The following is a 22,500-nucleotide window of genomic DNA, read 5'->3' on the forward strand; positions in this document are numbered from 1 at the left end:
CAAAATTCCTTTTGCCATATTGTTGTATAATCATGAAGGTGATATCCAATGGTATTTACAGGTCCCTACAATGCTCAAAGGAAATTACATTGGTGTTTACCCCAGGGGGCAGGAATTGTGGGATCCATCTTAGAATTCTGCCTACCACAGACTGCCCCCTGGCCATGTTACACTCCTTATACCACTGAACCAACAGGTGAAAAAGGTTAATCTACTGGTGTTATGATCTCAGTTACCGCAGGAAATTGGTTGCCTTTATAATGGAAGCAAGGAGGATTTTTACTGGAACCCAGGAGATTTTCTGAGGTTCCCTTCAGTACTTCCATGCCAACAGTAAAGATCAATGGAAAGCTACAGGAACTGGAAAAAGGCAGGACAATTGAGGATTCAGACCATTCAGAAGGAAAGGATTGAATCATTCTACCAATAAAGAATCTGGATGGAGCTGTGGGTTCTGGCTGTGGGCAAGGAAAACAGGGAATAAGTGGGTGAAGGTGGAAGCTATAGACGTCAACTCTGATCTCGTGAATAACTACAGAAACCAGGGCTGGTAGCTTTGCATATTTTCTGCTATATGTATGTGTGTATTCTAACTTCTCCTTCCCATTTTAATTTTATATAACACTAGGTGGAGGTCAACTTTACAGTGTAGTCTTTAGTGGGACCTAAGACTGAAATTGAGGCCTAATTAATACAGGCAGCAATGGATTCAGTGACCGTTGGGGTTTGTGTTTTACCAGGGGGAAGGGCAAGAACTTCACTTATCAGAGGGTTAGCTGTTTCTTGCTAAAATGTAGTTTCTTTGCTGGGCAGGCGTTGAAATGTGTGTAGAATGGTGCATATGAAAGCTGAGAAGTCAAAGGGGTCGACTGAGCTGCTTATGAACTTATTGCTTCCCAGCTCCAAATTCATTCTCCAATTGCACACCCAGAGTGCTCAGTCCTTTGACTACCTTGTAGCCCCAGCCCAGGAGCCTTGGTGATCACCTTGCTGCGGTCTTAAGAGGCACACCGCGTGCTTCTGGCTTCATGCTGTAGCAGCCCACAGCCCTCACCACGCACACTCCCAAGCATGACCAGGCCTCACTTTCCTGCCCCCTGCAGGGCTCTTCCTGAGACCTTTCCAAGGTGGGCAATGTCCACTCTGGCTTGGCACCTGCAGAAACCTCCCAGCTTCCTCAGCAACCTGCTTACATGCCTTGGCTTGCCTGTGTCCTAGGTGATTGTTTCCTGTTTATCAGATGACCCTAAACCAGTTCTGGCACAGGCAACCCAGCAAACTTTCTCACCAGCCAGTGGTTGTCTGCAACCGCACCTTCTCCAAAATTCAATTAACTATCAAGTTAAGAAAAAGGGAATTCCATTGGAGCCAAACTGAGTATTATAACCTGGGAAGCAGATTCTCAGAAAGCACTGAGAACTCTTCCACCTGTTAGAAGTTGAAGGCATAGACTTATCCTTTTTTTTCTTTAATTGATTCTATTTTTTACATAAAAAGTTCAGTAAAAATTGGATACAGTAAAAATTGGGTAAAGTAAAGTGATTTTTTTTTTTTTTTTTTTGTGGTACGCGGGCCTCTCACTGTTGTGGCCTCTCCCGTTGTGGAGCACAGGCTCTGGATTCGCAGGCTCAACGGCCATGGCTCACGGGCCCAGCCGCTCCGTGGCATGTGGGATCTTCCCGGACCGGGGCACGAACCCACATCCCCTGCACTGGCAGGTGGACTCTCAACCACTGCACCACCAGGGAACCCCAAGTAAAGTGATTTTAAGCAGTAAATCAATCTTATCAACATAGCACAAGGCTGGCCGAAACCACAAGGCAGCCTGCTCTGGAATATTTACATGATAACATCTTAAACCTTGCAGGAGAACTTAAACCATCCTTACAAAGTCTTCTGTGATCCTAGCACACAGAGGCTTAAAAGCAAAACAAAAGCCAAAAACCAGGAAAGACAAATTATTTTCAATATATTCACATAGACATTAAAATATAATACAGATCGTCAGGGTAAGGGGTCGTGGGTGGGGATGCGCATGAGTCTGTGCGCTGACAGCACCGCCAAGGAGGAGGCCCAGCCTTGAGAGTGGGGTCAGGCCTGGCCGGGGTCTCAGAAGAGAAGGTCTCAAGGGCCTAAACCCTTGCCTCAGATGGCCTCTACCAACAGCTCACAACCAGGGACCGCTTGTTGTAGATGGAGCTCATTTTTGTGAGCTCATTCTGCAGGTTTGAATTCCCCAGGGTGATGTGTCATCAGTAGCACAGCCCTGACAGTGGGGTGGGGAGAGAGAGCCCACGGGATTTCTTCTCCCCAGAGTCTCTCCTACCAGCTTGCCCGTCCTCCCACCCTGGCCCTGAAGGTCACTCTAATTCAGTGTCCCGTTTGGGTGTGTAAACAGCCCCAAACTTCTGCATGTACTTCTTAATGTACTCCTTGGTTTTGTGTCTCACATTCTCATTGCACTCCAGGTTCTCGGGATTCTTACAGTACTTCAGCTCCTTATTCGTAACGCCGTGAGTCAGCTTGCGAGCTAGGTGTTTGAAATCTTCAGTTGTAATTCTTCCCACTTTGCAGTCAGGTTTCCAGTAAGGGTTCAGGCACTGGACGATGAACTGGGACATCTCTTTTCTGAATACTTGTTTGCTTTTCTTAACCAACTCACTGGAGGCGTCTGCTTCTGCTGTCTTAGGCTTTTTTGAGGTCTTCATGGGATTTTCATCATATGTTGGGGTTCCCAGGTCCATCTCAGCTTCATGCTCAAGGCTGGCATCCTCTCCTGGGCTTTCCCAAGTAGGAGGATCCCACTGAGTCTGCCTTGTGATCACATGGAAGTAGTAAATCTTCCCTTCTGGGTCTCGGGCTGTCTTCCAGTTGGGAGGTAAGACAATGGTTTTTGGTTTGGGAGGAGATGGGGGTGGTAAGTCCAAGAGGTTATTTGTCACAACCATTTCAGGTGGCTGGAAGGGCTGAGGCTGCCCTGGTGCAACTATTGTAGTCACGGCTGTGACTGGCTGTACCACCACTCCTCGTGGGTGAGCTGTGAGAATCTGCTGTCCCTGGATGTACTGAAGACTTGGCTGGGCATAACCCTGTACAATTGGTGGAGTTGTCTGTGAATAGGGTGACGTCACACCACAGACAGTTGGAGCAGCCTGTCCTTGATAATATAAGGTTGCTTGAGACTGTGCAGGAGAGTACTGCTGCTGTACACTCACGGACTGTTGGTTTGAATCCCAAACACCATAATTCTGTCCCTGGACTGGGCCTGGGGCTGGCAGTGGCAGGACGGTGACCCTGGAGTCTTGGTGTACCACACCATCACTTTGGGCCACATACTGTGAACTGGAAACTTCCACAGGGGCTGCCACATGTGGCACCATGGGCACAGGTGGAGGGGCAGCAAGAGGTTCTGTAGAATGTCCCACCAAGGGCTGAGAATAATCATAAGGGGAAGGAGAACACACAGGATCCATGCTGGGTGTGGGGAGGAGCACCCTTCCAGCATTAAGATTGCTGGGATCCACATAGGCCTGCATGGGGTAACCTGGTGGGTAGCCAGCAAAGGGGTGATGAGGGGCATGGTAGCCAAGAGAGTCACAGGGCAGTGGAGACGCCATTCCCAGGTTCTGCAGCTGCTGCTGTTGTTTTTGAACCTCCCACTGAGCTACCTCCTGCTCAAACAACTTTCCACGCTCCTCTGTAGAAAGTTGATTGCGATCTTGAATTCGTACTTTCCTTTTAGAAGTTGGTGTATCATATCTGCCACCTGGCCTTTTTGTTCCCCACTCATAGGCAGAAGGTGGTGGTGAGAGGGAGCCCCTTCATTTCCTTTTCTCTTTATTTTGAGTTTGTTTGTCTGGGTCTCTCTCTCTTGACCTGTTAGGAGTCTTTGGGGCAACTGTTTGATCTCTGAAGCCAACAGCATCCCTTCCTCTTTCGGTTATTGTGCTCTCCTTTTCGGTTTGCCTTTTCTTTGGAATTCGATATACCTCCTTTAGGTCTTTCCAACTGTCCAGGAGCTTGGTGGCCAAATCACTTATATCTACTGTTTTATGTGGCTGTTCCTGGCTCCTCTCACTCTCCACATCAGACACACCCTCCTCTTCATCTTGGGATGGTGTTTCCTCAGCAATAGGTTCGTCTGGTTTTGTGCCATTGCTCTCTTTAGGCTCTATTTCAGTGTCAGCCTCTGGTTCAGATGTGGGTAGCTTAATGGCCTCCACAGCAATGTCACTATCAACTTTAGATTCAGGCAGCTGTTGTGTGAGTAGCTGTTGTTCCTCTTCTTCTATGGGGACGTTTTCTAACTGGTCAAGGTCCTCTTTGCCATCCTTGCCTTCTAGCTCGCTGGTAGCATCAGAGATCGCACTGTCCGTGCCATTTTCACTTATAATTTTAAGTCTGCGAAACATTAGCTTCTTGGGGGTGTCTGTGTCAGCTTCTATGCTCAGCTTGGTGGAAGGATCAGATGTGTTGAGTGGTGTGTGAGCACGTGATGTATTCTCGCTAGAATACCCATCTCCTTTGCTCAGCTGAGGGACAGCAGTCTTGATTTGAGACCAACGTTGAATAATAGGAAGCACTTTGCTTTCCTCCAACATATTTTTAGTAGGAATGGGTAGATGTTCCAAAGTCTTTATAATCTCTTCCTGAAGCTTCTGGTTACTTTCCCGGCCATCACGTAGTTCTGCCATCCAGATCCACAACAAAGGCAGCCGATGACATTCCAGAAAGGACTTCAGGCAAGACTGTGAATGTGTGTTCTGTATGAGCTTGAGACAGGTAAGTTTCTGTTCCAAAGTTTCAATTCTAACCATTAGCCAGGATAAGCTGAGCACCTGGTTTTTATCAGAGAGACCCTCACCATTCTCCATCAGAGCTTCTAGCTCTCCATCCACCGAATCCTTCTTCCGAGATCGTTCTTTCTTCATTTTCCCTCCTGCTGCTCTGAGGCTGACTCTGTTCTCTCCTCGCTGGTAACCCCGGCAATTAGCCGACCCACAGAAACATCTCTGTGCTTCCTTGCCATATCTCTGGAACTGATAGTCAAATGTTAACTCTGAGCCTGAAGGAACCAGTTTGGTGGTAAAAATCCCAACTCTCAGTTGTCCGTTCACAGTCCCTTTTTGAGCCTCACAGTTTGGTTCACAGCTGTGATTCATGAACCGGGAGCAATTTCCTTTCTGAGTGGCATCTATTATCTCATCATTCTTCAGGGCCATGAAATAGTAGTGGATGTTTCTGTTTCGTGCATACTCCTTTACCCGGGCCTTAAACTCTTTATGATCAAGTACCTCTCCACAATATTCCAGGACAAAGGTGTTCGAAGGAAGATCTTTAGCAGCTCTCAAGCCCCAGCCTTTCTTTTCTGTGAGTATGACTTCCACATCTGCATGCTGTTTTCTTTGGAACCGTCTATTGGAACAATAATCCCCATTTGGACAACGAGACGAACATTCAATCATGAGGAGACGATTAAGACAATCTTCCCCACATGCTATTTCACCTTGAGCTCTTTCATCTTTAGAAAGAGGTGTACACTCACACTGCATTCGCTTAAAATCCCGATGGGATTTATTCTTCTTTCTTTCTGTTAAATAAACATTTTCTTCAATCAGATCAAAATAAGAAGGCATCTTCCCTTGTTTGGCACATTCCTTCCACCGCTCTGGGTCCCTGAAGTCCTCCATGACACACGAAGGCCCAACCAATGCTGAGCCTAGAGGCACTGCTGTCTCTCCCTGCTCTACCTCCACTCTGACTTTCTTTCTGTCCTGAAGCTCACCGTCACTTTCAGAATCACTCTCCAATTCCTGTCTCCTTTTTTTAAGAGGCCCTCTATCTTTCCTATCATTTTGTTCTAAGTTTTCCGAAAGATCTTTCTTCTCATTCACAGCTGAAGAGTCCTTAATGGAATTGCTGCTTATTTCAGGTGCTTGCACTGACCCCTTGTCCTTCTGAAGGGACAGAAAAAATTTATTGGACTGGCCTGAAAAGTGAGATCCTCCACGTTGACCCCAATTCTCCTCTTCACGGTCATCTGTTAAGGAATCTGGTACCTGCCCTTGAATTCGATCATACACAACCCCAGTTCCAGGTGGTCTACCTGCTGATCTTGGATCCCAGTAGCCATTGCCTTGCCAGTAATTATGTGTCCCACTATACTGTTCTGCACTTTGCTGATACTTGTGTCCACCACAGGCTCCATAGCTGCTGTCAGGTTGCTGATACGTGGTAGTAGGCTTTTCTTGTTGAGAGAAGTCCCACCCTAGATTTCTGAGCTCTTCCGATGATGAATGGAAACCATCCACTCGGGAGATCTCACAGGAAGAAAAATTTGACTCTGTTTTTCCCAGTCTACTATCTGGCCTGTTAGGGAAAGTGGTCTGTTGCCGAGACTTACTTGAGACATCTTCAGAATCATCAGAAGAATAAACTGGCAGCTCTTCTTGCTACCTAGAAGTTATTTTGGCTTTCGCTGCTTCCTCAGAATTTGGATGACCTAGAGGGTCAGATTTTATGTCTGTATGACTTGTACTATCAACCCCATCTCTCTGAGGATGGGCAGTTTCAGACAGGTGATTATCTATCTGTTTTCGGCTGGGCTGTGTAAGAGAGATTTCTGAATTCTTCTCTGTTGCTTTGTGAAAGAACTTCTCAGTGTGAGGACAGGCTTTACTTGCTATACTCTCAAATTTTTCCTCATATGAATGCCTCCTTGGCTCCAATCGCTCATCTTCCCAGTGGTCAGAATAGTGTCTGTAACTTTGACTGCTCCGAGAAGAAGAAGGACTTGTTTCTTCCATGGGCAAAGTAGAATTCTTTGGCACAACCACAACAGACTGAAGACGGTTTCTTGGGATACTGCTATCATCAAAATCTGTATCTTCCGAATCACTTTCATCACTTGAACTTTTGGAAGAACCAGAATAATCTTCATGGACAGTGGATACAATCTCTGAGGCATGACCACAACTGTCACATTTTAAGGTATATGTTACACCGTTACTGTCCTCCATGATTAAATTCAAGTCACAAGAAGAAAATACAACTTCTGAGTCATCAGAAGTATGTGTATGTCCTCTTCCACCTTCTTCACCTAAAGAGATTTCTGGTCTTCCTCTTCTATCAGGCAGTATGGAGTTCCCTTCTTCTTGAGCCTTTTGCACACATTTCCCAGATAGTCCATTATTATGCCTGTTTCCCCAGGAAGCAAATGCTCTTCCTGAATCAGGAAGGCCACCAGCTACTTCTATTATTTCTTTCTCTGCATGCTTTAAAAACTCTGAGCTTTTACTCTTCAGCACAGCATCCAAAACTAGAGATGTATTCTCTCCACATTGCAAGAGAGTTAAACTGTCTACGCTTGTCCCTGCTGGAAGACTCTGAAGAGATGAAGCAATACATGAGCTCCCTGTAGGTGGATATAAATCAACAAAACGATTAACAGAAGCTGAACTAGTACTACCAACACTCTGCTTATATTCTCCACATGGAAATTTTGAGTGCTGATCTGTCAGACTTCCATTATCACATATAACTGTTTTTGATTTCAAATGCACATTCATAAAGCTATTTGAAGAAATCTTCGTTACTAAAGGCTCAGTATTTTCAGCTCCGGAATGACACAAAGAAGGGCAGTTGTCATTTGAAGTACAGTATATATCTGAATCTTTGGTTTTACAGCAAGAAACTCACATCAACTGGTTCTTTAACTATTGTTTTGGAATAATCTATAGTCATAACTGGCAAAGATATGAGTTGATCCTGGTGTGGCAACACTGGAGGTTCTTTCTCTAAATGGGCTTTCTGACTTACTATGCTGCATGCGAGTATCATCCTTGTCTTTTTCTTTACATCTATTAATGTTTTGAAATCCATTTGATGAAAGCATGCACGTTTTGACCAAAGGGGATACCTCTGATCCAGTCACACTATCATCAGAAGACATCAAAACAGTGTCACGTTTAGAAGTGCAAAATGTTGCCAAATCAGATTCTGCCCCAGGAGATCCGTTTATATTAAATTCGGTGGGACAATAACTTCTTAATTGATCATTCTTCACTTTACATAAAGAGTCTAATTCCTTAGTACTATCGTGGCTATCATGTCCTATAAATTCAGACTTAAAAACAGGTGATTCATCTAAGCTTTTTAAAAGTAGGTGAATCATTTAATCGATTTGATGGAGATGGAGACCCAGTCTTCTCTCTTTCAGGAACTTCACTAATCACTCTTAATTCACTACCTTTTGAACAAGGAGTCTGTAAACTAAAAGATTGAGACTGTTTGATTTCTGCATTCAATTCTGTACAACAGAAAGAATTTTTAAATTTATCAGACTTGGGTGCAGGTTTTGAAGGGGTAGATTTATAACGGGAAGCACTCTTACTGTGCTTAGAATATGATGACCCGCGTTGGAACCCCTGTTCATTAGTGGGAGAATAACATCTTTTCATTGCTTCATTTTCTGAAGTCCTTTTGGATTCTCCTTCTAATTTTGAAGAATCCTTTCCTCTTTTTTCCATCTCTAAGTAAGAGGACTCAGTTTTACAGTATGCATCAGTCTTGCCCTGTTATTGGTATATGGCCGAGACTAGCGTGCCCTCTCTCGATAAGGGGAGCTCCTACGGTAACGACCATCATAATGAGAGTCGTCATAATGGGACCGTTCTGACCGAGAATAGGATGAAGTAGTTCTAGAACCTCTGTCAGATTTAAAGGAGACCTGCTCCGCCTTCGCGCTCTCTCTGATCTACAGCGAGAAGATATATAACGAGTATCGCTTTCAAGTTTTGAGTAGCTAAAATACTTATCATCTCTCTCTGTTTTAGATCGTGAAGATTTCAGGAGCTCTGCTTAATGTGTAATGCAGATGCACACTGGGCATTAGGGGGGGAGAAGTCCCGAACAGAATTCTGTGTTTAATTTTTTTTGTCCTGCCTTTAAATTTTATTCCATCAGAGGTATGAATGCCAGAGGGGGATCCTCTTCCAAGCTTGCCTTTCCTTAGGTACTTTCCCTCTGCCCTAGGGTACTGTTAAGAGTTCTCAACATGCAGTCATCCCTCAGCATGAGCAAGGAATTGGTCCTAAGGCTCCCCCTGCCAGTCCCTAAGGCTCCCCCGCCAGTCCCCTGCGATTGCTGAAGTCTCTTATATAAAATGGAGTAGTACAGTCTGCCCTCAGTACCCCGGGGCTCCACATTGGAGGATTCTGCATCCGAGGATTCAATCTACTGCAATTCAATTTACGGTTGGTTGAATCCGGGGTGCAGAACCCATGGATACAGAGGGGTAATTGTATTTATTTCACTCTATAATTCACTTAAGAATTCTGGTTAAATTTACCGTGTTCTGTCTCCTGGTTGGACCTAGATTGGTAGAGGTGTGATGACTTGCTTGAGTTTGGGACAAAGAAGTGAGCATGAGTAGCACTTTCTCCCCTCTCTTTGGGAATAAGCTGCTCACAGAAAGCATGCATTGGGCCCCATTTCTCCATCAGTCTTACAAGGGCAGGCGGCAAAATAGTCTGTGTCCAGTGCTGTCTGTGGCTGGATGCGTATGTCTGTATCATTATGGGGCTCCGTGTAAGGAAGCCCTCTTTTACACAGATATAAGGCTGAAATTAGAGAATGAGTGTTATTAGTAATAAAGATAATACATCATGTTCCACGTACCTCTTGTCTACTTATGAATTACTTTAGAACCTGGGTGGGGAAGAGGTTAACAAGCTTCACTTAAGGGAAGAAGCTTATTACTATTTCTTTTGACAAGTTGAGTGTGAATTGGTTTTATCACTTTCTAGGCTTGTTCTATTCATAATTAACATATATTGAAACTTACATTAATATAAACAAACAATCCTGCAATATTTGCTGTCAGAAAATAGATAAGGGACAACCTTCAAATCCAACTTTTGTGTAGTTGGGCCTTCAACTATTAGCAGGTTTTAGTTATTTTTCTAAGTCTTTTATGCTTTTCATGGTGAGTTGAATATCTTTATTATATTTAAAAAAAGTTTCTCTGTAAAACTAAATGTTTTAAAGAACCTATACAACATACATAAGGGTCCCAAAATGCTCACTTTTTATAAAAATGACATCTATTTCCATAGACGAGTTCACCAACATCCTGACAGCTGATGGAAAAGTGACACATAGGCTTTAGGGTCTAGATCACAGATTCTGTCACCTAGGAAGCTTTCAAGTACAGCAACTAATAGAAAAACCCAACTGAGAATGGCTTACATAGAGCGAACCAATTAACTTCCTTTGAAACTACAGAGATACATGTTGCTAGGAGTGAGACTAGAAGCTCACATAATGTGACTTAGAACCTAGTTTCTTTCAGTTTTTAACTGTCACTTCCCTGGTGTTGACTGTGTTTGGACAAACTCCCTCCCTCCCCCCCACCCCCCAGTTCATAATCGTAAACTGACTGAGGAACTCTAAGAATTACATGAATCCTTTTTGTGAAACAGAGAATCTATATCATATATTCAGCGAAAGTGTCTAAGAGTCACTGATTGGACCAACTTAGGTAATCGTGCCCGTTCCAAAACATTCAGAGATGGCACGTTCAGACTGGCTCTATGAGTCAGGGCCTTTCTCTGGGGCAGGTGAGGCCCATTTTCCATCTAAATCACAACGGTGAGAATGGAGGGACGGGGTAGGTGCTGAAAAGAAATTCAGGCTATTACTCCAAGAAGGAAGAAAAATAGATACTGGGCAGCCATATAACAGGTATTCATTATAGGTACTTCCAGAGTCTATTTCCTATTTACTCAAAGAAATTTAAGACTCTAGGTAACCCCAAAATTCACATATTTTCTGCATGTTACCTAACACATTTTTAGAAAATAAAAAGGTAAAATAATGTGAAACGATTTAATTTCTATAAGTGATCTTATAATCAAAGAGACCTTGCTACAAAAGTGAAACTTTATCTAGAGGATTTTATATTCAGTAAAGTGTTCACATTCAAGAGCAAATTCTCATTCTGATGATTCATGAAGTCACTTGTGATATTCCTTCTTCAGTGTGATGTTTATATAAAAACATGAGTCTCTCAAATTGCCATGGCAAAAACACATATTGAAGCTTGACAGCCTTCTTTTCACAAAGCATGGTTTCCATCATTGCCTTGGATCGCACTGTGCCTTATGTTCATTCTCTGGTACAGAGCTCCAGCAGGTTTTTGTCTTTTTCTCTTGCCCTGCATCTTAATCTTCAGGCATTCTCCTACAGTCATGTTCCGGTCTTCCCTTTGTCAGCCTCTGCCTCCTCGACTCCTAGTACTTTTTTCAAGCTAAAGTTCTTTACCTTTATCTGCTGAAATCCAAGAAAGAGCCTGTAGTGAAATGAAGACTTGCAGTTTTCCCCACCTGCTTATTTGCTTGCAATCTGTCTTCAGCAGCTACAATTTGAATCTGCCTCAAGTTATCAGTGGCATTAATCTTCATCCTACCAAAATATTTACATGGTCGATAACCCCTTTTTCTTTGATCCTCTTGTCTGACTGGTCTTCCTCTGTCACTCCTAAGACATAGCCATGTCTTTCTGGTCTATTAATTTCTCTCACTGCTCTTTTATGCATCAAATAAACAGGTTAAGTAAGGCTCTGAAAGTACTCATCTTTCGGGTCTCAACCTTTCAACTTCCTCTTCCATTTCTTGTTCCATTACCACATTGACTATTCACTGCTCAAGACATGTCATCTGGGCTTTTTTCCAAGGTTCCCTTGGAAATATCTTCCTTCAAGGCTCAGCTTAGATATTTTCCCTCCATGAACCCTGCTCTAGTTTCCTCCAAACTTGAACTACCTCTAACTCCGTTAACCAGGTCCATGCTCTATCACCAGCTCTTGACTGAATATTTGCGAAAGCTCTCTAGCTAGTATCCCTGCTTCTTGCCTGTCTTCTACTTGTTTCTCCATACTACCACTAGAACTGTCTCTCATACAATCTGAACCCCTCATCATGGCCTCTAAGATCTGGCTCCTGCTAATGTCTATTGGCCCAGGAACTGTGCTAAGAACTTTACTTGAATTAATCCATTTAATCCTCTGAGCTACATACACTTTTAAATTTTTACATCTTTATTGGAGTATAATCGCTTTACAATGTTGCTTTAGTTTCTGCTATATAACAAAGTGAATCAGCTATATGTATACATATATCCCCATATCCCTTCCCTCTTGAGCCTCCCTCCCCTCCCTATCCCACCCCTCTTGGTGGTCACAAAGCACGGAGCTGATCTCCCTGTGCTACGCGGCTGTGTCCCATTAGCTATCTATTTTACATTTGGTAGTGTATTTATGTCCATGCCACTCTCTCACTTCGTCCCAGCTTCCCCTTTCCCCACCGCGTGTCCTCAAGTCCATTCTCTATGTCTGCGTATTTACTCCTGTCCTGCCCCTAGGTTCATCAGAACCTTTTTTTTTTTTTTAAGATTCCATATATATGTGTTAGCATGTAGTATTTGTTTTTCCCTTTCTGACTTACTTCGCTCTCTATGACAGACTCTAGATCCATCCACCTCACTACAAATAACTCAATTTTGTTTCTTTTTATGGCTATAATATTCCATTGTATATATGTGCTACATGTTCTTTATCCATTCATCTGTCGATGGGCACTTAGGTTGCTTCCATGTCCTGGCTATAGTAAATAGTGCGGCAGTGAACATTGTGGTACATGACTCTTTTTGAATTATGGTTTCCTTAGGGTATATGCCCAGTAGTGGGATTGCTGGGTCGTATGATAGTTCTATTTTTAGATTTTTAAGGAACCTCCATACTCTTCTCCATAGTGGTTGTATCAATTTACATTGCCACCAACAGTGCAAGAGGGTTCCCTTTTCTCCACAACCCCTCCAGCATTTACTGTTTGTAGATTTTTTTGATGAGGGCCATTCTGACTGGTGTGACGTGATACCTCATTGTGGTTTCGATTGGCCTTTCTCTAGTGATTAGTGATGTTGAGTATCCTTTCATGGGTTTGTTGGCCATCTGTATGTCTTCCTTGGCGAAATGCCTATTTAAATCTTCCACCCATTTTTGGATTGGGTTGTTTGTTTTTCTGATATTGAGCTGGATGAGCTGCTTGTATATATATATTTTAACATCTTTATTGGAGTATAATTGCTTTACAATGGTGTGTTAATTTCTGATTTATAACAAAGTGAATCAGTTATACATATACATATATTTCCATATCTCTTCCCACTTGCGTCTCCCGCCCTCCCACCCTCCCTATCCCACCCCTCTAGGTGGTCACAAAGCACCGAGCTGATCTCCCTGTGCTATGGGGCTGCTTCCCACTAGCTATCTATTTTACGTTTGGTAGTGTATATATGTCCATGCCACTCTCTCACTTTGCCACAGCTTAGCTTTCCCCCGCCCATATCCGCAAGTCCATTCTCTAATAGGTCCAAGTCTTTATTCCCGTCTTAGCCCTAGGTTCTTCATGACATTTTTTCCCCCTCGATTTCATATATATGTGTTAGCATACGGTATTTGTCTTTCTCTTTCTGACTTACTTCACTCTGTATGACAGACGCTATGTCCATCCACCTCACTACAAATAACTCAATGTCGTTTCTTTTTATGGCTGAGTAATATTCCATTGTCTATATGTACCACATCTTCTTTATCCATTCATCCGATGATGGACACTTAGGTTGTTTCCATGTCCTGGCTATTGTAAATAGAGCTGCAATGAATATTTTGGTACATGACTCTTTTTGAATTATGGTTTTCTCTGGGTATATGCCCAGTAGTGGGACTGCTGGGTCATATGGTAGTTCTATTTGTAGTTTTTAAGGAACTTCCATACTGTTCTCCATAGTGGCTGTACCAATTCACATTCCCACCAGCAGTGCAAGAGTGTTCCCTTTTCTCCACACCCTCTCCAGCATTTATTGTTTCTAGATTTTTTGAGGATGGCCATTCTGACGGATGTGAGATGATATCTCATTGTAGTTTACATTTGCATTTCTCTAATGATGATGTTGAGCATTCTTTCGTGTGTTTGTTGGCAATCTGTATATCTTCTTTGGAGAAATGTCTATTTAGGTCTTCTGCCCATTTTTGGATTGGGTTGTTTTTTTTTGTTATTGAGCTGCATGAGCTGCTTGTAAATTTTGGAGATTAATCCTTTGTCAGTTGCTTCATTTGCAAATATTTTCTCCCATTCTGAGGGTTGTCTTTTCGTCTTGTTTAAGGTTTCCTTTGCTGTGCAAAAGCTTTGAAGTTTCATTAGGTCCCATTTGTTTATTTTTGTTTTTATTTCCATTTCTCTAGGAGGTGGGTCAAAAAGGATATTGCTGTGATTTATGTCATAGAGTGTTCTGCCTATGTTTTCCTCTAAGAGTTTGATAGTTTCTGGCCTTAGATTTAGGTCTTTAATGCATTTTGATCTAATCTTTGTGTATGGTCTTCAGGAGTGTTCTAATCTCATACTTTTACATGCACCACTCCAGTTTTCCCAGCACCACTTACTGAAGAGGCTGTCCTTTCACCACTGTACATTCCTGCCTCCTTTATCAAAGATAAGGTGACCATATGTGCATGGGTGTATCTCTGGGCTTTCTCTCCTGTTCCATTGATGTATATTCCGTTTTTCTGCCAGTACCATACTGTCTTGATTACTGTAGCTTCGTAGTATAGTCTGAAGTCAGGAAGCCTGATTCCTCCAGCTCTGTTTTTCATTCTCAAGATTGCTTTGGCTATTTGGGGTCTTTTGAGTTTCCATACAAATTGTGAATTTTTTTGTACTAGTTCTGTGAAAAATGCCAGTGGTAGTTTGATAGGGATTGCATTGAATCGGTAGATTGCTTTGGGTAGTAGAATCATTTTCACAATGTTGATTCTTCCAAGCCAAGCACATGGTATATCTCTCCATCTATTTGTATCATGTTTAATTCCTTTTATCAGTGTCTTATAATTTTCTGCATACAGATCTTTTGTCTCCTTAGGTAGGTTTATTCCTAGATATTTTATGCTTTTTGTTTCAGTGGTAAATGGGAGTGTTTTCTTGATTTCACTTTCAGATTTTTCATCTTTAGTGTATAGGAATGCCAGAGATTTCTGTGCATTAATTTTGTATCGTGCTACTTTATCAAATTCATTGATTAGCTCTGGTAGTTTTCTGGTAGCATCTTTAGGATTCTCTCTGTATAGTATCATATCATCTGCAAACAGTGACAGCTTTTTCTTCCTTTCCGATTTGGATTACTTTTACTTAGTCTTCTTCTCTGATTGTTGTGTCTAAAACTTCCAAAACTATGTTGAATAAGAGTGGTGAGAGTGTGCAACCTAGTCTTGTGCCTGATCTTAGTGGAAAAGCTTTCAGTTTTTCACCATTGAGGACGATGTTGGATGTGGGTTTGTCATATATGGCCTTTATTATGTTGAGGAGAGTTCCCTCTATGCCTACTTTTTGAAGCGTTTTTCTCATAAATGGGTGTTGAATTTTGTCGGTTGCTTTCTCTGCATCTATTGAGATGATCATATGGTTTTTCCCCTTCAGTGTGTTAATATGGTGTATCACATTGATTGATTTGCTTATATTGAAGAATCCTTGCATTCCAGGAATAAAGCCCACTTGATCATGGTGTATGATCCTTTTAATGTGCTGTTGGATTCTGTTTGCTAGTATTTTGTTGAGCATTTTTGCATCTATGTTCATCAGTGATATTGGCCTGTAGTTTTCTTTCTTTGTGACATCCTTGTCTGGTTTTGGTATCAGGGTGATGGTGGCCTCGTAGAATGAGTTTGGGAGCGTTCTTCCCTCTGCTATATTTTGGAAGAGTTTGAGAAGGATAGGCATTAGCCCTTCTCTAAATGTTTGAGAGAATTTGCCTGTGAAGCCATCTGGTCCTAGGCTTTTGTTTGTTGGAAGATTTTTAATCACAGCTTCAATTTCAGTGTTTGTGATTGGTCTGTTCATATTTTCTATTTCTTCCTGATTCAGTCTTGGCAGGTTGTGCATTTCTAAGAATTTGTGCATTTCTTCCAGGTTGTCCATTTTATTGGCACAGAGTTGCTTGTAGTAATCTCTCATGATCCTTTGTATTTCTGCAGTGTCAGTTGTTACTTCTCCTTTTTCGTTTCTAATTTTATTGATTTGAGTCTTCTCTCTATTTTTCTTGATGAGTCTGGCTAACGGTTTTTCAATTTTGTTTATCTTCTCAAAGAACCAGCTTTTAGTTTTATTGATCTTTGCTATCGTTTCCTTCATTTCTTTCTCATTTGTTTCTGAACTGATCTTTATGATTTCTTTCCTTCTGCTAACTTTGGCGTTTTTTTGTTCATCTTTCTCTAATTGCTTTAGGTGCAGGGTTAAGTTGTTTATTCGAGATGTTTCCTGTTTCTTAAGGTAGTATTGTACTGCTATAAACTTCCCTCTTAGAACTGCTTTTGCTGATCCCATAGGTTTTGGGTCGTCGTGTCTCCATTGTCATTTGTTTCTAGGTATTTTTTGATTTCCTCTCTTTGATTTCTTCAGTGATCGCTTCGTTATTAAGTAGTGTATAGTTTAGCCTCTATGTGTTCGAATTTTTTACCGATCTTTTCCTGTAATTGATATCTAGTCTCATAGCGTTGTGGTCAGAAAAGATACTTGATACAATTTCAATTTTCTTAAATTTACCAAAGCTTGATTTGTGACCCAAGGTATGATCTATCCTGGAGAATGTTCCATGAGCACTTGAGATAAATGTTTATCCTGTTGTTTTTGGATGGAATGTCCTATAAATATCAATTAAGTCCATCTTGTTTAATGTATCATTTAAAGCCTGTGTTTCCTCATTTATTTTCATTTTGGATGATCTGTCCATTGGTGAAAGTGGGGTGTTAAAGTCCCCTAGTATGAAAGTGTTACTGTCTATTTCCCTTTTTATTCTTGTTAGTATTTGCCTTATGTATTGAGGTGCTCCTATGTTGGGTGCATAAATATTTACAATTGTTATGTCATCTTCTTGGATCAATCCCTTAATCCTACATAGTGTCCTTTTTTGTCTCTTGTAATAGTCATTATTTTAAAGCCTATTTTGTCTGTTATGAGAATAGCTACTCCAGCTTTCTTTTGGTTTTCATTTGCATGGAATATCTTTTTCCATCGCCTTACTTTCAGTCTGTATGTGTCCCTAGGTCTGAAGTGGGTCTCTTGTAGACAGCATATATATGGGTCTTGGTTTTTTTTTTTGTTTGTTGGCTTTTTACATCTTTATTGGAGTATAATTGCTTTACAATGGTTTTTCAGTTTCTGCTTTATAACAAAGTGAAGCAGTTATACATATACATATGTTCCCATATCTCTTCCCTCTTGTGTCTCCCTCCCTCCCACCCCCCCCATCCCACCCATCCAGGTGGTCACAAAGCACCGAGCTGATCTCCCTGTGCTACGGGGCTGCTTCCCACTAGCTATCTATTTTACGTTTGGTAGTGTATATATGTCCATGCCACTCTCTCACTTTTTCACAGCTTAGTTTTCCCACTTCCCATATCCTGAAGTGCATTCTCTAATAGGTCCGTGTCTTTATTCCCATCTTACCCCTGGGTTCTTCATGACATTTTTTCCCCCTAGATTTCATATATATGTGTTAGCATACGGTAGTTGTCGTTTTCTTTCTGACTTACTTCACTCTGTATGACAGACGCTAGGTCCATCCACCTCACTACAAAGAAGTCAATGTCATTTCTTTTTATGGCTGAGTAATATTCCATTGTCTATATGTGCCACATCTTCTTTATCCATTCATCCGATGATGGACACTTAGGTTGTTTCCATGTCCTGGCTATTGTAAATAGAGCTGCAATGAATATTTTGGTACATGACTCTTTTTGAATTATGGTTTTCTCTGGGTATATGCCCAGTAGTGGGATTGCTGGTCATATGGTAGTTTTATCTGTAGTTTTTAAGGAACCTCCATACTGTTCTCCATAGTGGCTGTACCAATTCAGATTCCCACCAGCAGTGCAAGAGTGTTCCCTTTTCTCCACACCCTCTCCAGCATTTATTGTTTCTAGATTTTTTGAGGATGGCCATTCTGACCGGTGTGAGATGACATCTCATTGTAGTTTACATTTGTATTTCTCTAATGATTAATGATGTTGAGAATTCTTTCGTGTGTTTGTTGGCAATCTGTATATCTTCTTTGGAGAAATGTCTATTTAGGTCTTCTGCCCATTTTTGGATTGGGTTGTTTGTTTTTTTGTTATTGAGCTGCTTGTAAATTTTGGGGATTAATCCTTTGTCAGTTGCTTCATTTGCAAATATTTTCTCCCATTCTGAGGGTTGTCTTTTGGTCTTGTTTATGGTTTCCTTTGCTGTGCAAAAGCTTTGAAGTTTCATTAGGTCCCATTTGTTTATTTTTGTTTTTCTTTCCATTTTTCTAGGAGGTGGGTCAAAAAGGATCTTGCTGTGATTTATGTCATAGAGTGTTCTGCCTATGTTTTCCTCTAAGAGTTTGATAGTTTCTGGCCTTAGATTTAGGTCTTTAATGCATTTTGATCTTAATTTTGTATGTGGTCTTAGGGAGAGTTCTTATCTCATGCTTTTATATGTACCGCTCCAGTTTTCCCAGCACCACTTACTGAAGAGGCTGTCCTTTCACCACTGTACATTCCTGCCTCCTTTATCACAGATAAGGTGAACGTATGTGCGTGGGTTTATCTATGGGCTTTCTCTCCTGTTCCAGTGATGTATATTCCTTTTTTGTGCCAGTACCATACTGTCTTGATTACTGTAGCTTTGTAGTATAGTCTGAAGTCAGGAAGCCTGATTCCTCCAGCTCTGTTTTTCATTCTCAAGATTGCTTTGGCTATTTGGGGTCTTTTGAGTTTCCATACAAATTGTGAATTTTTTTGTACTAGTTCTGTGAAAAATGCCAGTGGTAGTTTGATAGGGATTGCATTGAATCGGTAGATTGCTTTGGGTAGTAGAGTCATTTTCACAATGTTGTTTCTTCCAAGCCAAGCACGTGGTATATCTCTCCATCTATTTGTATCATCTTTAATTCCTTTTATCAGTGTCTTATAATTTTCTGCATACAGGTCTTTTGTCTCCTTAGGTAGGTTTATTCCTAGATATTTCATGCTTTTTGTTGCAATGGGAAATGGGAGTGTTTTCTTGATTTCACTTTCAGATTTTTCATCATTAGTGTATAGGAATGCCAGAGATTTCTGTGCATTAAATTTGTATCCTGCTACTTTACCAAATTCATTGATTAGCTCTAGTAGTTTTCTGGTAGCATCTTTAGGATTCTCTCTGTATAGTATCATGTCATCTGCAAACAGTGACAGCTTTTTCTTCCTTTCCGATTTGGATTCCTTTTATTTAGTCTTCTTCTCTGATTGTTGTGTCTAAAACTTCCAAAACTATGTTGAATAAGAGTGGTGAGAGTGGGCAACCTAGTCTTGTGCCTGATCTTAGTGGAAATGCTTTCAGTTTTTCACCATTGAGGATGATGTTGGCTGTGGTTTTGTCATATATGGCCTTTATTATGTTGAGGAGAGTTCCCTCTATGCCTACTTTCTGAAGCGTTTTTCCCATAAATGGGTATTGAATTTTGTCGGTTGCTTTCTCTGCATCTATTGAGATGATCATATGGTTTTTCCCCTTCAATATGTTAATATGGTGTATCACGTTGATTGATTTGCTTATGTTGAAGAATCCTTGCATTCCAGGAATAAAGCCCACTTGATCATGGTGTATGATCATTTTAATGTGCTGTTGGATTCTGTTTGCTAGTATTTTGTTGAGGATTTTTTCATCTATGTTCATCAGTGATTTTGGCGTGTAGTTTTCATTCTTTGTTACATCCTTGTCTGGTTTTGGTATCAGGGTGATGGTGGCCTCGTAGAATGAGTTTGGGAGTTTTCCTCCCTCTACTGTATTTTGGAAGAGTTTGAGAAGGATAGGCGTTAGCGCTTCTCTAAATGTTTGATAGAATTCGCCTGTGAAGCCATGTGTTCCTGGGCTTTTGTTTGTTGGAAGATTTTTAATCACAGTTTCAATTTCAGTGCTTGTAATTAGTCTGTTTATATTTTCTGTTTCTTCCTGGTTCAGCCTTGGAAGGTTATACCTTTCTAAGAATTTGTCCATTTCTTCCAGGTTGTCCATTTTATTGGCATATAGTTGCTTGCAGTAATCTCTTAGGATGCTTTGTATTTCTGCAGTGTCTGTTGTAACTTCTCCTTTTCCCTTTCTAATCTTATTTATTTGAGTCCTCTCCCTCTTTTTCTTGCTGAGTCTGGCTAATGGTTTTTCAATTTTGTTAATCTTCTCAAAGAACCAGCTTTTAGTTTTATTGATCTTTGTTATTGTTTTCTTTTTTCTATTTCAGTTATTTCTCCTCTGATCTTTATGATTTCTTCCCTTCTGCTAACTTTGGGTTTTGTTTGTTCTTCTTTCTCTAGTTCCTTTAGGTGTAAGGTTAGATTGTTTATTTTCGATTTTTCTTGTTTCTTGAGATAGGCCTGTATAGCTCTAAACTTCCCTCTTAGAACAGCTTTTGCTGCATCCCATAGGTTTTGGATCATCGTATTTTCATTGTCATTTTCTCTAGGTATTTTTAATTTCCTCTTTGATATCTTCAGTGATCTCTTGGTTATTTAGTAACGTATTGTTTAGTCTCTATGTGTTTGTGTGTTTTACGTTTTTCCCCTGTAATTCATTTTTAATCTCATAGTGTTGTTGTCATAAAAGATGCTTGATATGATTTCAGTTTTCTTAAATTTACTGAGGCTTGATTTGTGACCCAAAATATGATCTATCCTGGAGAATGTTCCATGCGCACTTGAGAAGAAAGTGTAATCTGTTGTTTTTGGATGGAATGTCCTATAAATATCAATTAAGTCTATCTGGTATTGTGTCATTTAAAGCTTCTATTTCCTAATTAATGTTCCTTTTGGATGATCTGTCTATTGGTGTAAGTGAGGTGTTAAAGTCCTCCACTATTATTGTGTTACTGTCAGTTTCCTCTTTTATAGCTGTTGGCAATTGCCTTATGTATTGAGGTGCTCCTATCTTGGGTGCATATATATTTATAATTGTTATATCTTCTTCTTGGATTGAGCCCTTGATCGTTATGTAGTGTCCTTCCTTGTCTCTTGTAACATTCTTTAAAAGTCTATTTTATCTGATATGAGTATAGCTACTCCAGCTTTCTTTTGATTTCCATTTGCATGGAATATCTTTTTCCATCCCCTCACTTTCAGTCTGTATGTGTCCCTAGGTCTGAAGTGGGTCTCTTGTAGACAGCATATATATGGGTCTTGTTTTTGTATCCATTCAGCAAGCCTGTGTCTTTTGGTTCGAGCATTTAATCCATTCACATTTAAGGTAATTATCGATATGTATGTTCCTATGACCATTTTCTTAATTGTTTTGGGTTTGGTTTTGTAGGTCCTTTTCTTTTCCTGTGTTTCACACTTAGAGAAGTTCCTTTAACATTTTTTGTAGAGCTGGTTTGGTGGTGCTGATGTCTCTTAGGTTTTGCTTGTCTGTAAAGCTTTTGATTTCTCCATTGAATCTGAATGAGATCCTTGCCAGGTAGAGGCATCTTGGTTGTAGGTTCTTCCCTTTCATCACTTTAAGTATATCATGCCAATTCCTTCTGGCTTTTAGAGTTTCTGCTGAGAAATCAGCTGTTAACCTTATGGGAGGTCCCTTGTATGTTATTTGTCATTTTTCCCTTGCTGCTTTCAATAATTTTTCTTTGTCTTTAATTTTTGTCAATTTGATTACTATGTGTCTTGGTGTTTTTTTCCTTGGGTTTATCCTGTATGGGACTCACTGCGCTTCCTGGACTTTGGTGGATATTTCCTTTCATATGTTAGGGAAGTTTTCAACTTTAGTCTCTTCAAATATTTTCTCTGGTCCTTTCTCTCTGTCTTCTCCTTCTGGGACCCCTATAATGCAAATGTTGTTGCGTTTAATGTTGTCCCAGAAGTCTCTTAGGCTCTCTTCATTTCTTTTCATTCTTTTTTCTTTATTCTGTTTCACAGCAGTGAATTCCACCATTCTGTCTTCCAGCTCACTTATCCATTCTTCTGCCTCAGTTATTCTGCTATCGATTCCTTCTATTGTATTTTTCATTTCAGTTATTGTATTGTTCATCTCTGTTTGTTTGTTCTTTAATTCTTCTAGGTTTTTATTTAACATTTCTTGCATCTTTTCAGTCTTTGCCTCCATTGTTTTTCCGAGATCCTGGATCATCTTCACTATCATTATTCTGAATTCTTTTTCTGGAAGGTTGCCTATCTCCACTTCATTTAGTTGTTTTTCTGGGGTTTTATCTTGTTCCTTCATCTGGTATATAGCCCTCTGCCTTTTCATGTTGTCTGTGTTTCTGTGTATGTGGTTTTTGTTCCACAGTCTGCAGGATTGTAGTTCTTCTTGCTTCTGCTGTCTACCCTCTGGTGTGTGGGGCTATCTAAGAGGCTTGATGGGAGGGACTGGTGGTGGGTAGAGCTGACTGTTGCTCTTGTGGGCA

At 40.9% G+C, this 22,500-nt stretch overlaps 1 long non-coding RNA gene and 1 pseudogene across 9 annotated transcripts in view; one reads left to right on the top strand and one right to left on the bottom strand.

Moving 5' to 3' along the window:
* LOC137209991 (uncharacterized) overlaps positions 1–22,500 on the top strand; it is a 127,269-nt gene that overhangs the window by 90,520 nt on the left and 14,249 nt on the right. The gene's annotated exons all lie outside the window — the stretch shown is intronic.
* LOC137209981 (histone-lysine N-methyltransferase SETD2 pseudogene) lies at positions 1,956–8,543 on the bottom strand (annotated as a pseudogene).

This window comes from Pseudorca crassidens, chromosome 17 (assembly GCF_039906515.1).
Source record: "Pseudorca crassidens isolate mPseCra1 chromosome 17, mPseCra1.hap1, whole genome shotgun sequence".
In the NCBI taxonomy this organism is placed as follows: Eukaryota; Metazoa; Chordata; class Mammalia; order Artiodactyla; family Delphinidae; genus Pseudorca; species Pseudorca crassidens.